The sequence below is a fragment of the Capra hircus genome, chromosome 6 (assembly GCF_001704415.2).
Source record: "Capra hircus breed San Clemente chromosome 6, ASM170441v1, whole genome shotgun sequence".
Classification (NCBI taxonomy): Eukaryota; Metazoa; Chordata; class Mammalia; order Artiodactyla; family Bovidae; genus Capra; species Capra hircus.
The window spans coordinates 34,118,610-34,134,024 of record NC_030813.1 but is presented as its reverse complement, the minus strand read 5'-3'; the positions used below and the strand labels follow the sequence as shown (position 1 = coordinate 34,134,024).

At 37.5% G+C, this 15,415-nt stretch overlaps 1 protein-coding gene and 1 non-coding gene across 3 annotated transcripts in view; both read left to right on the top strand.

The window, feature by feature from the left end:
- CCSER1 (coiled-coil serine rich protein 1) overlaps positions 1 to 15,415 on the top strand; it is a 1,465,340-nt gene that overhangs the window by 890,659 nt on the left and 559,266 nt on the right. The gene's annotated exons all lie outside the window — the stretch shown is intronic.
- On the top strand, positions 118 to 189 carry TRNAW-CCA. The gene has a single exon. It is a non-coding gene; the product is annotated as a tRNA-Trp (tRNA).

Below are 15,415 nucleotides of genomic sequence, written 5' to 3'. Positions count from 1 at the left end.
GGTTCATATGTTAAAGCCCTAACCCCAAGTATGACTATATTTGGAGTAAGAAAGTAATTAAGATTAAATGAGGTCATAAAGGTGGGGCTCAGATCCAGTAGTATTTGTGTCTGGGCTTCCCTGGTGGCTTAGAGGTTAAAGCGTCTGCCTCCAATGCGGGAGACCCAGGTTCGATCCCTGGGTCGGGAAGATCTCCTGGAGAAGCAAATGGCAATCCACTCCAGTATTCTTGCCTGGAGAATCCCATGGACAGAGAATCCTAGTAGGTTACAGTCCACGGGGTCGCAAAGAGTCGGACACGACTGAGCGAATTCACCTCAAGAATAAGAAGACATACTGTAGGGCTGTCCTTCTTACCTGCTGAGCTCTCACGAGAATCGACCATGCTAGTGCTCTGATCTTGGACATTTAGCCCTCAGAAGTTTGAGAAAATAAATTTCTGTTGTCTAAGCCACCTGATCTGTTATTTGTTTATAGCACCTTGAGTCAATTAATATAGAGAGGGTGTGCATGTTAGTCACTTCAGTCATGTCCAGTTCTTTGTGACCCAGTGAACTATAGTTCACCAGGCTCCTCAGTCCATGGGGATTCTCCAGGCAAGAATACTGGAGTAGGTTGCCATGCCCTTTTCCAAGGGATCTTCCTGATCCAGGAAACTTCCCAACCCAGGGATCGAATCCACAACTCTAACCTCTCCTGCATTGGCAGGCGGGTTCTTTACCACTAGCGCCATCTGGGAAGCCCCACAGGGAGGGTGCCTAAATTTAAATTACAAGGGAAAAAGCACACGTCACTGGTGTGAAGTTATATACGGTCCTGATATCTTTACATAATATTACAATACCAAGACCACAAGGCAGACCTGTGGATCATATAAAGCTAGAAGTGTTAAACTTGCTGAGTAGGGGATAACACCCATCTTTACAGAGGGAAAGTTAAGGAAATATCACATAGAATTTATGGGGCTGGGATTAATAGTCTGGTTTCAGGACAGATCTGGTAAATGAGTTGGTGAAACTGTCCATAGTCTTATATTTGGAACATGTGAATGCATGCTATCTGTGGAAATAATAGTTAAATTAGTTTGTTGTAGTACCCGGTATATGAGACTGAGCTAGTGTTAAGACAGTTTAAACTTTGGGTAATTTATCTCACAGGACATAGTTTGTACACTTTATCTGTGTTGTAAACAGGAGTAGAATTTCACGGTTTGTCATTCATCTCTTGTCTAGTATTTAGAATAGTGCATTCCCTTTTCAATTCACTCTCTAGCCCTTTCACAGACTCGGACACGACTGAAGCAACTTAGCAGCAGCAGCAGCAGCAGCAGCCCTTTCATCACCTAAAAGTCAAGCTAATTCATTGTATATTTTCCAGTTGTATTGAGATATAATTGATATATAACATATTCATGTTTACCACATAAGTATGTTGATTTAATAGACATAATGCAAAATGATTACTCCTATAGCTTTAGTACCTTCATCTTTTCACATAATTACCACTTCTTTTTCTGTGGTAGGAATATATCAGTTCTACTGTCTTATCATCTTTCAATTTCATAATACAGTTTATTAACTATAAACACCATGCTGCATATTAGAACTCATTTGTCTTAAAATTGGAAGTTTGTGCCCTTTGACCAATGTTTCCCTATTTTTTCCATATCCCCCCTTTAATATTGTACAAGTAAGTGATATCATATATTATTTTCTATTGCTCTGACATTTCACTTAGCAGTATGTTCTTAAAGTCCACCCATATTATTGTAAATGGAAGAATTTCCTTCTTTCTCATGGCTGAATAATATTCCATTGTATGTATATGACATACCTGTGTTATCTATTTATCCATCAACTGACCCTTAGGTCTTATTCCATATCTTGACTGTTGTGAATAATGCTGCAATGAATATGGGAGTGAAACTATCTTTTCACATTCCTGTGTTCATCTCCTTTGTATATATGCCCAGAAGTGGACTTGCTGGCCTGTAAGGCACTTCTCTTTTTAATTTCTTAATGAGCCTCCATACTGTTTTCCACAGTGGCTGTGTCAACAGTGCATAAGGATTTCTCTTCTCCATATTCTCACCAACACTGTTATGTTGTCTTTTTGATGATAACTATCTAACATGTATGAGGTGATACCTCTTTGTGGTTTTAATTTGTGTTTTTCTGTTAATCAGATATGTTGAACACTTTTTCATGTACTTATTGGTAATCTGCATATCTTTTTTGGAAAAATGTCTGTACACCATTATTCTTTATCACCTTTACACAGTGAATATTTTGTCTTGTTTGAATCTTGCATTTTCCTACAGGTCTTACATCTAAGAACTCTTTTTATATGGTTGAAAATATATAATAATATCATTTCTGAGTAAATGCTGCCCTCAGTGCTTTGAGATTTTTGAATATTGGCATTTCTTAAATGTATGCTTCTTATACCGAGGAAGTATTTAAGACTATTAAAATTGCTAGATAACTTGAGAACAGATGAATTTAATTTTTTGTCAATTTTTATTAAAGTTTATTTATTATTATGTAAAATTATTATTGTTTCTTATCTTTAGTACTAGACTTAATAATATGTTTGCTTGGATTACAACAACATGCTTTGTCCCATAGATCTCTGGGGGTGCAAATTCATTCTCTTTTGCTCTTAATTATACTTCAGAGGAAAGGTTTGATTAACTGCTGCTATAGCAGAATCATTATTTTTAAGTAGTCTAGTTTATTTAAATACATTTTTAGGGCTTTACTTTCTAATGTTTGAAATATTCAGAGTTTTATGATTCTCATAGGTCTTGCCAATATTTTATTATAAATTATTAGAATAAGGGGAACTGGCTTAAAGTTAGGACTAAACTCTAGATTTTTGTGGATTGGGTAAAAGAAACACAAGAATAAAAATCCTCATCCTGATATTTTAATTGATTAATATGACATGACATTGACATTTTTTCCCCTGTCATACCAGTTTAACTTGCTCAGGAAACATATTTTTACACAATTCCAGCACAGAATTTTGATTATGTTAAGATAAACCAATTATTTCTGGTGTTTTTACATGATAAAAGAAAATAATAAAGGGACATTTCTAAAATTATGTTATTGTGTTAGCTGAGGGGTACCAGTGATACTTAGTGTTTTTTGAAGAAATGTAAAGTATATTTATAATAATATGTGATAGATTCGAAGGCTAATTTGTTTCATTTTTGTTGTTTCCACTCTCGCATATTTTCATCTGACTTGACAAATTTTAAACTTTGGCATAACAAGAAACTAGAAGCCATTATAATAAATAAATAATAAGGATATTGTTGCAAGAGATTTGGCAATGTCAATAGCTTGTTTGTTTTGTTTTTCTCAAAGCAAACTAATCAACAGCTGTGACTACACACAGCCTAAGTTAGAAAATGAAATATTGACAATTGAGATAAGATATATATTTTATAAATGTATCAAGGCTTCCATTTAGTTACTTATTCTTTCAGAGCCCAATTCTGAACAGCTTGCTAATGTTTTAAAAACTTCTTTAGATAGACTGTTTTGAGAAAGATCCTGAAGTTCTGAGGATATGAAATCATTGAGACATTTTCCTATTGTGGAAAGAGAGATTTTATACCCAGTAATGGTAAAATCATGAAACATGTGCGTATATTCCTGTGTGTGTTCATTTGTGCATGAGTGCACATGCCCACACACTCTTTTAACAATTGTCTCTCAGTCTTCTCTATGAATATTTTAGCAAGAGTAAACATAAACCTCATTATGGAACAGCTTGGATTGCTTGAACATATGACCAATATGGATATTTGTGAATCTTTGTTTACCATTTCTATGTCTTTCATCTAAATGATGAAACATATCTGGGGTATAATGTTTTGAAGGAAAATAAAAAATATCTTTTTATCCCCACCCCAAATATATTTTATCTTTCTCTGTCCCAGCATCTGAAAGGGAGAAACTAAGCCATCTGGAAAAGTTTGTGAGAATTGTAGTTAGATGAAGGATACAGACATGGCTCAGATGGTAAAGAATCTGCTTGCAATACAGGAGACCAGGTTCGATCCTTGGTTGGGAAGATCCCCTGGAGAATCCACTCAAATATTCTTGCCTGTAGAATTCCATGGACGGAGAAGTCTGGTGGGCTACAATCCATGGGGTCACAAAGTCAGACATGACTGAGTGACTAACACTTTGACTTTTCTAATCTAAAGGTAAAAGAAAAACTGACTTTAATGGAAAAGTATTTTCTTACAGTAAGATGAATGAAGTTCCTTTTGAAATGAAGCAGGAAGAAGGACTAGTAATTTCAAATGCATAAGAAGAAAAGTAGAGATGTTTCATTGTCTTAAATTTATGGGAATTGTTTTCATTCTCTGGGTGGTGCCTCAGATGTTTGAAGTGTTAAAAGGTCCCCCAGGTAATTCTAATTGCTAGCTATGTCAAAAACCACTAACCTGGAAAAGTAGGTCTTAGCTTTGCCAGGAGAGAGTTGAAATACGGAAATTGAGGAAGAAAAGAAAGGGAAAGAGAGAGATTGATGGAAGGGAGATGATCTGGAAATATATAAAACATTAATATCAGAAATCATATGGTTCTAGCTCTTAGTTTTTGATTCCTCAGGATTTTAAGTGGCCTAGGATATCCATAAAATGTCTTGTCCCATGTTTTAGCCCTGGATGCAGTCTTGAAACATAAAAAGGCATTAAGAGATTGTGGGATAATATGAAGTCTTTATCTCAAAGAGATATCTATCTGCCTTCTCATGCTCATTATAGCATCTTTCACAGTAGCCAAAATATGGAAGCAACCTGTGTTCATTAATGAATCAAGTATTTGTGGAATATTTTTCGGCATTAGGAGCTTCCCTGGTGGCTCAGATGGTAGAGTGTCTGCCTGCAGTGCTGGAGACCCGGGTTTGATACCTGGGTTGGGAAGATCCCCTGGAGAAGGAAATGGCAATTCTCCAGTATTCTTGCCTGGAGAATTCCATGGACTGAGGAGCCTGGTAGGCTACAGTCCATGGGGTCACAAAGAGTCAGACACAACTGAGCGACTTCACTTTCACTTTTCACTTTGGTAGCTCAGTGGTAAAAGAACCCACCTGTCAGTGCAGGAGCCGTGAGTTTGGTTTTTGGGTTAAGCAGGTCCCCTGGAGAAAGAAATGCCAACCCACTCCAGTATTCTTGACTGGGAAATCCTATGGACAGAGGAGCCTGGCAAGCTACAGTCCAGGGATTTGTAAGAGTCAGATACAACTTAGTGACTAAGCAACAACAATTCAGTACTAAGAAGGAAATCCTGAAATTTATGGACAACGTGAATAAAATTGGAGGGCAATATGCTAAATAGAATAAGTCAGACAGAGAATGACAAATACTTCATGATATCTTTTACATGTGGAATAAAAAAAAAAGTCAAATGCATAGAAACAAAGTAGAAAAGTAGTTTTCAGGAATGCAGGAAATAAGGAGAGGTTGATAAAAGGTATAGACTTTCAGTTATAGGAGGAAAAAAGTCTGAAGATCTAATGTTTGACAAGGTGACTCAAAGTTGATGACACTATGCTGTACATTTGAAATTTACTAAGATAGTAGAACTTAAATGATCTTACCAAAATTTAAGGTGGTGGATGTGTTACTTGGAAATTCCCTTAAAAGGAGGGAATCCACATAAAATCATAAAATTATCATGTGCACTTAAAATATCTTACAGCTTTCTTTGTCAATTATATAATAATAAAGCTGGGAAAAAATATTGTGGGACATCATGAGATGGATCCTTAGTTGTCATAGTTTCCTTGTTGCCAATTGAGTAAATTAATTATTCCTTTTTAAAAACTAAGCAACTCTCCACAGTACAGTTCATTGAGCGGTTGCAGGTCAAGAGAATAGTACAGTATTTCTTAAGTTTCTGGGAAACAGCTGCCACCACAAGATATAGGAATACCACCCTGGCAAGGACCTGAACCCTGTACCTTATAGGCATCAATGATGTGAATTATCCTCACTAGATCAAAATGTACCACACAGTAACACATTCTTAAAATACGATATACATAATCAAACACAGTATTTCAAGCTCCATTTGGCCATTGCAGGGCATAGAAAACTACATTTCTTGACCTGGATATTATATAGCTCTTAATGCTGCCAAGATCTCATTAACATTTCTGGCTGCTTCAGACTGTATAATCATTTTGAGCTTGCAGTGAATACTCCTTGGTCCTTGAGGAGTGTTTCTGGAAAGCATGTCCATGTTGATTCAACTTTAGAATCAGATGAAATTCTTTCTGAAGATTCAGATTCTTGAATTCAGATATGTAAAATATCAAAATATGCAGATATTTGTGTTTAGATATGCAAAATCAGAATCTTTGAGGATAGGTCCTAAGAATCTACAAGTACAGTTAATTCCTTAGGTCTTTCTAATATAGCATGTTTGAGAATAGGTCTTATATTCCAGGTGGCTCATTGGTAAAGAATCTGCCTGCCAATATAGGAGACACAGGAGATGCAGGTTTCATCCCTGGGTCGAGAAGATCCTTTGAAGGTAGAACTGGCAACCCACTCCAGTAGTCGTGCCTACAGAATCCCATGGACAGAGGAGCCTGGTGGGCTACAGTCATGGGGTTGCAGAGAGTTCTACATGACTGAACAACTGAGCATGCACTCACTTATATTTCACTGGGAGAGTTGGAGGGGCTGATACCACCTATAAACACGTAGATTTGAAGTAAATTTGGCATTGATGAGGAACAGCAAGAAAACTAAAGGCAGACCTATAGGTGAGTCTGAGACTAGACAGTGAAAGGGTTGGGGAAATAAAGAATGAAATAATTAACAGATTGAGAAGCTTTAATTAAAACCAAAAAAATAACCCACTTTGGAAAACAAATATAAAACAGCCATCATGCCATATGGAAAAGAAAAATAAGAAGTTATAGTCAGAAAGCTATATTTAAAAGCAGGGACTTTTTCAAGATTGTGACTCTGCACTGTACCTGTTTTGTGTTCTTATAGAAAAACCAAAATTAAATAAAATTATTTTCAGTATTTAATGGGACCAAATCTTATCTGGTTCCTAATGCTTTGTGCATTCAAATATGAATCTTGGTGTCCATTTCCATACACCAGAATTGTTATTTTAAAACTTCAAATTCTAAATTTTCATGATTTATCTACATGGATTCTAGATCAGTGTTTCATTTTTTTAATGAAATTTTTATTTAATGTCTAATTGACATATAACGTATTAGTTTCAGGTGTACAACATAATGATCCAATATTTCTGTCTATTGTGAAATGATCACCCATTCAGTAAGTCTAGTTAACCTTTATCACCAGAAACATTCAGGGTTTTTCTTTTTTGTGATGAGAACTTTTAAGATCTCTTTTAGGAACTTTCTATTGTGAAATAAAGTATTATATGTAATGCTGTACATTATACCCCCAGGACTTACTTTATGTTTGTACCTTTTAACTCCTTTTACCCATTTTTCCCCTTAACCCCCCACCCCATGGCAGCCATCAATCTGTTCTCTGTATCTACGAGCTTAGAGGTTTTGCTTGTTTAGATTCCACACTTAAGTAAGTAGATCAGTGTTTCTTAAATGTTTGTGTGCTTAGATCATCATAATTGAAGAATCTCAGGGACAAGAGTTTTAGACATAGTTTTGGGGCCCAGGAATTTGCCTTTAGTCACTCAGGTAGTTTTGTGAGGAAGTGATCTGGATGTTAGCCATTCCCTCTTGATCTTTTCCTCTTGTCTCCTCTAGGATATTCCTCCTTTCAAGTCTCACTTTTCACGTTGAATGTTCAATTTCTCTGCTGCCTTGAATTCTCAGAATGAGCAGATTTAAGACACTTGCATTGTAAGATTTTCTTTAAATTTGTATTAATTGCCTAAATCTGCCATAACAAATTACCCAGAAACTAGGTGACTTAAAACAGCAGTAATTGATTGCTGTACAGTTCTGGAACCTAGAAGTCTGAAATTAAGACCTCAGCAAGCCATGCTCCTGAAGCCTCTAGAGGAGGGTCCCGCCTTGCCTCTCCCACCTTCTGGTAGCCCCAGGCGTCCTGTGGGTCACAGCAGCAGAACTCAGTCCCCGTGCTGGTCTTCATGCGGCTGCCATCTCTCTCTGTGTATATGCCTCTGTCTTCACATGGTCTCCTCCCTGTGCTCTCATTTTCCTCTCTAAGGACACTAGTTATTTTGGACTAGGGCCAACCCTAATGTGGTGTGACCTTGTTCTAACCTAGTTACTTCTGCAAAGATCTTATTTCCAAATAAGGTCACATTTACAGCTACCAAAGGATAGGATTTGAACATGTGTCTCTTGGGGGCCTCAAGTCAACTTATAGCAGTACTATATGTTACAGTCTAGCTACTTCCCCAGCTCTCTTTTCCTCAGCTAAGATTCTGGAACAAATAGTTTACACTCGATTGTTATCACTTCTTTGTCTCCTACTGCAATCTGGCTTTGGACTCCCACTAGGGCTTTCCTTGTAGCTCAGTCAGTAAAGAATCTGTCCGCAATGAGGAGACCCAGAATCGATTCCTGCATCAGGAAGATCCCCTGGAGAAGGAAATGGCAACCCACTCCAGTATTCTTGCCTGGAGAATCCCCACGGACAGAGGAGCCTGGCAGGCTACAGTCCATGGGGTCGCAAGAGTCAGACACAACCCAGAATCGATTCCTGCATCAGGAAGATCCCCTGGAGAAGGAAATGGCAACTCACTCCAGTATTCTTGCCTGGAGAATCCCCACGGACAGAGGAGCCTGGCAGGCTACAGTCCATGGGGTCGCAAGAGTCAGACACAACTTAGTGACTAAACCACCACCACCACCAGTCCACTGAAGCTCTGGTTGTTAGAGTAATTATTAAAATTTTAATTGACAAATCTGAAGAACACTTATTAGTTCTTATCTCACTTGATATCCTTACTCTCCTCCAGAGTATTGATCATTCTTTTCCTGAAGCTCCTCCTATTTGAATAAACCTAAATCCACTCCAGTATTCTTGGGCTTCTAGTGGCTCAGCTGGTGAAGAATCTGCCTGCAATGCAGGAGACCTGGGTTCGATCCCTGGGTTGGTAAGATCCCCTGGAGAAGGGAAAGGCCACTCCCTCCAGTATTCTGGCCTGGAGAATCCCATGGACTGTACAGTCGAAAAGGGTCAGACATGACTGAGCAACTTTCACTTTCAAGTCCACCTGTGTATATACAAGCTTTGTTTCATTTTGTTAGATCAGTATAGCCACAAAATGTTATAATGAAAGCAAATCTTACATAAAATTATGCCACACATGCAAGTAATCTTAACTGAACTTCAGAAACACTAGCACAGAAATATTTCCTGAAAACGGTGCTGTTAACTGGAAGAATATACTCTCCTTTGTTCTTCCAGTGCTCTAACCATCACTTTGTATGTGAGATTACACAAAACGCATACACCAGAAGGCAAAATTATATTATTTTCCTTAAGTTCACTATCATATCACATCACCTATATAATAGTATTTAAAATTAAATTATAGCCACCATTATAATGTAACTCTCACCTTATTTTCTTTCTACATCCAGGAGTTCCTCCAGTTCCTTTCCCTTCAATAATCCTTTCTACTCATTATATTAATTATCTACTGATGAGTAATGATATTACAACTCTCTTAGTGACCTAAGGCAGTATGCATTTGTTATCTCAGTTTTTATGGGTCAGGTATAGCTTACATGTGTCTTCTGCTTAGAGACACACAAGATTGTGGTCTCATCTGAGGCTTGACTTGGGAAGGATCCATTTATAAACTCACTCAGATTACTGGCAGAATTCAATTCCTTTCAGTTTTATAGCTCTCAATTCCTTGCTGTCTCTTAGCTGGAGGCCATGCATAGCAGCTGGAGGTCATGTGTAATTCCTCAATACATGAAGTTCCCTGTTGTGACCATTTGTTTCTTCACAGTTAGTAAAGGGAAAGAGACACCTGTAAGATGAGTGCTATAATCTTATATAGTCACGCAATCACATGTATATGTCCATTCCATCGGTTGTTTAGTATCAAGTCACAGATCCTTCTTACACTCAATGAGTGGGGCTCGCACACAGACATGACCCCCTTTGAGGTAAACATCAGGTGAGCCACATTATGTTTTCTGTCCCTTGACATGTAGTCTTTTCACTCTAGATATTCCACTTCAGTAATTTCCTTATATGACTTCAACTGATAGCTGTGTGCTGTTGGTTCCAAAATCTATATCCCAGGCTAAATGTTTCTTCAAAAACTTCAATCGATATAGTCAACTCTCTTTAGAAATTGTGGTGTGAGTGTAGACATTTCTTTGTAGAAACCAATATCAGCATTCTTCCTTTACCCCCAAATTTTTCCTCCTGCTTTTTACCACCTTAGATGATGACACAAACTGCAGCAAGTGCATGTGATCACAAAACTGAGACTATGATTTAATACTCTAGGATAGAACCCAAGCGTTAGTATATGAAAGAAACTTTCCAACTGATTCTAATTTGTATCTGCAATTGAAAGCTGATGTATCTATAGCATTACTCTGCTTTGTCTGCTTTATAACATGAGTCACAATCTGAAATTATTCTTCTCTGTTGTCATCTTATTGTTTTCCTGACTCTCCTTTGGAATTGAAGCTCCGCAAAAGGTTGTGCTCCACTGTATCATGTATGTGTGTGTGTATATATATATAAAACAATATTTGTCATACAGTATGTATTCAGTAACTTACTTATTGAATCATTAGGTGTTCAGTTCAGTCGCTCACTTGTGTCTGATTCTTTGCAACCCATGGACTGCAGCACACCAGGCCTCCCTGTCCATCAACAACTCCCAGAGTTTACTCAAACTCATGTCCATTGAGTCTGTGATGCCATCCAACCATCTCATCCTCGGCTGTCCCCTTTTCCCCCTACCTTCAATCTTTCCCAGCATCAGGGTCTTTTCAAGTGAGTCAGTTCTTCGCATCAGGTGGCCAAAGTATTGGAGTTTCAGCTTCAACGTCAGGCCTTCCAATGAATATTCAGGACTGATTTCCTTTAGGATGGACTTGTTGGATCTCCTTGCAATCCAAGGGATTCTCAAGAATCTCCTCCAACACCACAGTTCAAAAGGATCAATTATTCTGCGCTCAGCTTTCTTTATGGTCCAATTCTCACATCCATACGTGGCTACTAGAAAAACCATAGCCTTGACTAGAAAGACCTTTGTTGGCAAAGTAATGTCTGCTTTTGAATATGCTGTCTAGGTTGGTCATAGCTTTTCTTCCATGGAGTAAGTGTCTTTTAATTTTCTGGCTGTATTCACCATCTTAGTGATTATGGAGCCCCCCAAAATAAAGTCTGCCACTGTTTTCCCCATCTATTTGCCATGAAGTGATGGGACCAGATGCCATGATCTTCGTTTTCTGAATGTTGAGCTTTAAGACAACTTTTTCTCTCTCCTCTTTCACTTTCATCAAGAGGCTCTTTAGTTCTTCTTCACTTCCTGCCATAAGGGTGGTGTCATCTGCATGTCTGAGGTTATTGATATTTCTCCCAGCAATCTTGATTCCAGCTTGTGCTTCCTCCAGCCCAGCGTTTCTCATGATGTACTCTGCATATAAGTTAAATAAGCAGGGTGACAATATACAGTCTTGACGTACTCCTTTTCCTATTTGGAACCAGTCTGTTGTTCCATGTCCAGTTCTGACTTTTGCTTCCTGACCTACAGATTTCTCATACATATTTCTCAAGATTTCTCAAGAGGCATACAGATTTCTCAAGAGGCAGGTCAGATGCTCTGGTATACCCATCTCTTTCAGAATGTTCCACAGTTTATTGTGATCCACACAGTCAAAGGCTTTGGCATAGTCAGTAAAGCAGAAGTAGATGTTTTTCTGGAACTCTCTTGCTTTTTCAATGATCCAGCAAATGTTGTCAATTGATCTCTGGTTCCTCTGCCTTTTCTAAATCCAGCTTGAACATCTGGAAGTTCACGGTTCATGTGTTATTGAAGCCTGGCTTGGAGAATTTTGAGCATTTGTTTCCTAGCGTGTGAGATGAGTGCAATTGTGCAGTAGTTTGAGCATTCCTTGGCATTGCCTTTCTTTGGGATTGGAATGAAAACTGACCTTTTCCAGGCCTGTGGCCACTGCTGAGTTTTCCAAATTTGCTGGCATATTGCGTGTAGCACCTTGACAGCATCATGTTTTAGGATTTGACATAGCTCAACTGGAATTTCATCCCCTCCACTAGCTTTGTTCGTAGTGATGGTAAGGCCCACTTGACTTCACATTCCAGGATGTCTGGCTCTAGGTGAGTGATCACACCATCATGTTTATCTGGGTCATGAAGATCTTTTTTGTACAGTTCTTCTGTGTATTCTTGCCACCTCTTCTTAATATCTTCTGCTTTTGTTAGGTCCATGCCATTTCTGTACTTTATTGAGCCCATCTTTCCAGTGCCGTGCAGCCCCATTAGGTGTTAAATACCAATATTTTAAGTCAGCATTATATGCTTAGTTGTTCAGTCGTGTCTGACTCTTTTCAACCCCATGGTCTGTAGGCCAGCATGCTTCTATGTCCATGGGTATTTTCCAGGTAAGATTACTGGAGTTGGTTTCCTTGCCCTTCTCCAGGTGATCTTCCCAACCCAGGGATCAAACCCAGGTCTCCTGCATTGCAGGCAGGTTCTTGCCTGTCTGAGCCACCAGAGAAGCCTAGCATTCCTGGGCTAATATGCTAAGTGTTTTCTATACATTATTTTATTAATCTTCACAAGACTGGTATGAGTCTATTTTTAAATTTGTTATTCTCCTTTTTAGTGATTAGGTAAAGGTGGCAGAGTAATTTTTCCAAGGTCACATATAAAGTGGAACTAGGACTTAAACCAGGTCTGCAGTACTCCAGAGCTTATGGTTTTGACCAATATATTCTACATATGCTTTCCAGCTATATTCATTTCTTGCTCAAATTGTTATGCCTTTGAGTTTATTGTTTCTTCTGGAATAGTGATTTACTATTCACTTAGTGATTCACTTAGTGATTTATTAATCCACTATGGTAGGAAGTCAAATCATCTATCTCTTTGAGAATAAAGTTTCTTCATTTTGTTCAACATTCTTACATATTCCATTTTCTGATTGATGGTTATTCTAAATCCAGTTGTCAAACCTGTTCTTCACCAATGTTCTAGGCACAAAATAGGAACATACCATCTCACATATCCCCTATTTTGCACTTGGATTCATAACTTTTATCCACAAATCTCTCTGCATTTTATAGTCATGAATTTTCCAGTCATCCCATGAGGTAAATGAATATTTATTGAGCCTGGTAGGCTGCAGTCCATGGGGTCGCTAAGAGTTGGACACGACTGAGTGACTTCACTTTCACTTTTCACTTTCAAGCATTGGAGAAGGAAATGGCAACCCACTCCAGTGTTCTTGCCTGGAGAATCCCAGGGATGGGGGAGCCTGGTGGGCTGCCGTCTATGGGGTCGCACAGGGTCGGACATGACTGAAGCGACTTAGCAGCAGCAGCAGCAGCATCATTTTACAGATGCATGCAGTTAGGCATAGATTAATTAAATAAATTCTACAAGGAGAAACAATAAGTTGATTGGAAAATCAAGTTTAACATTGAACATTCCAGTTTTTTGCTTCTAAAAGGAATGAATGGTATGTTAAGTTGATTTCACTATACATAGTTGAAAATGTTTATTATAAGCTTTCTCAATATATCCTCCATTAGTTTTTGGACATTACCCAAAAAAATTCACAGTATTGATATCTAGCCCTTAGATATGTATGCAGTTTTTGTCTCTTGGCTTCCATGGGAGATGCAGAAATGAAAAAGAAGAAAGAATTTAGCCCATATACTTATATCTTCCTATAGAGATTCTGGTAATTATGTTTGGATACTTTTTTTACTATATAATTTAAAGGTTTCTATTTTGTAATGTAGCTCTAATTTAGCATATAGAAGTAAGCAGCTAATTAAGCTGAGATTACTTTCCACTTCCAGCCAACATTTAGAACATAATCAGAGTTATTATTACAAAATTGTTTGAAGTTACATTACTACTTATGAATATGAACCCCAACCAAAATGCATAACATAATAACATAATTAAGAAAGACTATATTATTTCAGTATGTTGCCACTCAGATAACCAAATTAAAACTATTTGTCCTTCATTTCACCAGTTGTGGGGTTTTAGATTCATGAAAGATCTGTAGTTGATCTGTAACCTCTTATATCTGGCTCTTAAACAAGATGATATATTTTTGTGGTTCATTTTTATTATTTATCTTTTAATGTAAATTTAGTTTAACAACATATGTATATAGTGCATCAGTGCATCAGTATAATTTTTAATTTGTTAAGATGTTGAGATTTTGTTGAATCAAAATTTAAATTTAGATGCATGGTCAAAATCACTGTGATCGAAATAATCTTGTAGAAAATCCAACAAATAAGACGTAAATCAGAAAAAGAAATCAATACACAAAAGGGAATTTGAATTTAAATAGGATTTTATTTTCATCTGCGTATGTCATTTAAATCACAATAAGAATTTGCACTAATATAAGATTTCCTGACAACGTGACGAATCAGTTCTGCAGATGTGTATCTTAGAAAGACATTACCTATAAATCTTTATAATGGATAATGTTTTTAATCAGGAGTTTTTTGATCTTCTATTCCACAAAGTCCTAAAGAGAATTGGCTACAGAGTCAGACACGACTAAGCAACTAACAAAGTATATGATATCTCTGCTGCGCTGTGCTCAGTTGTGTCCGACTCTTTGTGACCCCATGGACTGTAGCCCACCAGTCTCCTCTGTCCATGGAATTTTCCAGGCAAGAATACTGGAGCTGGTTGCCATTTCCTACTCCAGGGTATCTTCCCAACCCAGTGATCGAATCCATATCTCTTGCATCTCCTGCTTGGCAGGCAGATTCTTTACCACTGTACAGAGTCCTGGTGATATCTCATTGTGATTTTAATTTAAAAAGTCCCTGATGGCTAATGTTGAACATTTTATCATTTATTTACAATTGTCATAGCTTCTTTGGTGAAATAACTGTTTATTTCTTTTGCCCATTTCTAACTGGATTATTTGTTGTTGTTTTCTATAGCGAATTTCAAGTCTTCTTTATCTATCTTGGGTAGTAGTTCTTAATCAGCTCTGTAGTTTTGCAAATCTTTTTTTCCAGTCTGTAGCTTGTCTTATCTCCTCACATGGTTTCTGACAGAGCAAAACTTGTTTATTCTTATAAACCATAAGTCTTCTGATTTAATAAATTATTCTTGATAATTCTTAGCAGTATTCAATTTTTTAGGAAGTCTATGATGGGAATTACAAGATAATTGACAAATCATATTTGTAAATAGCTA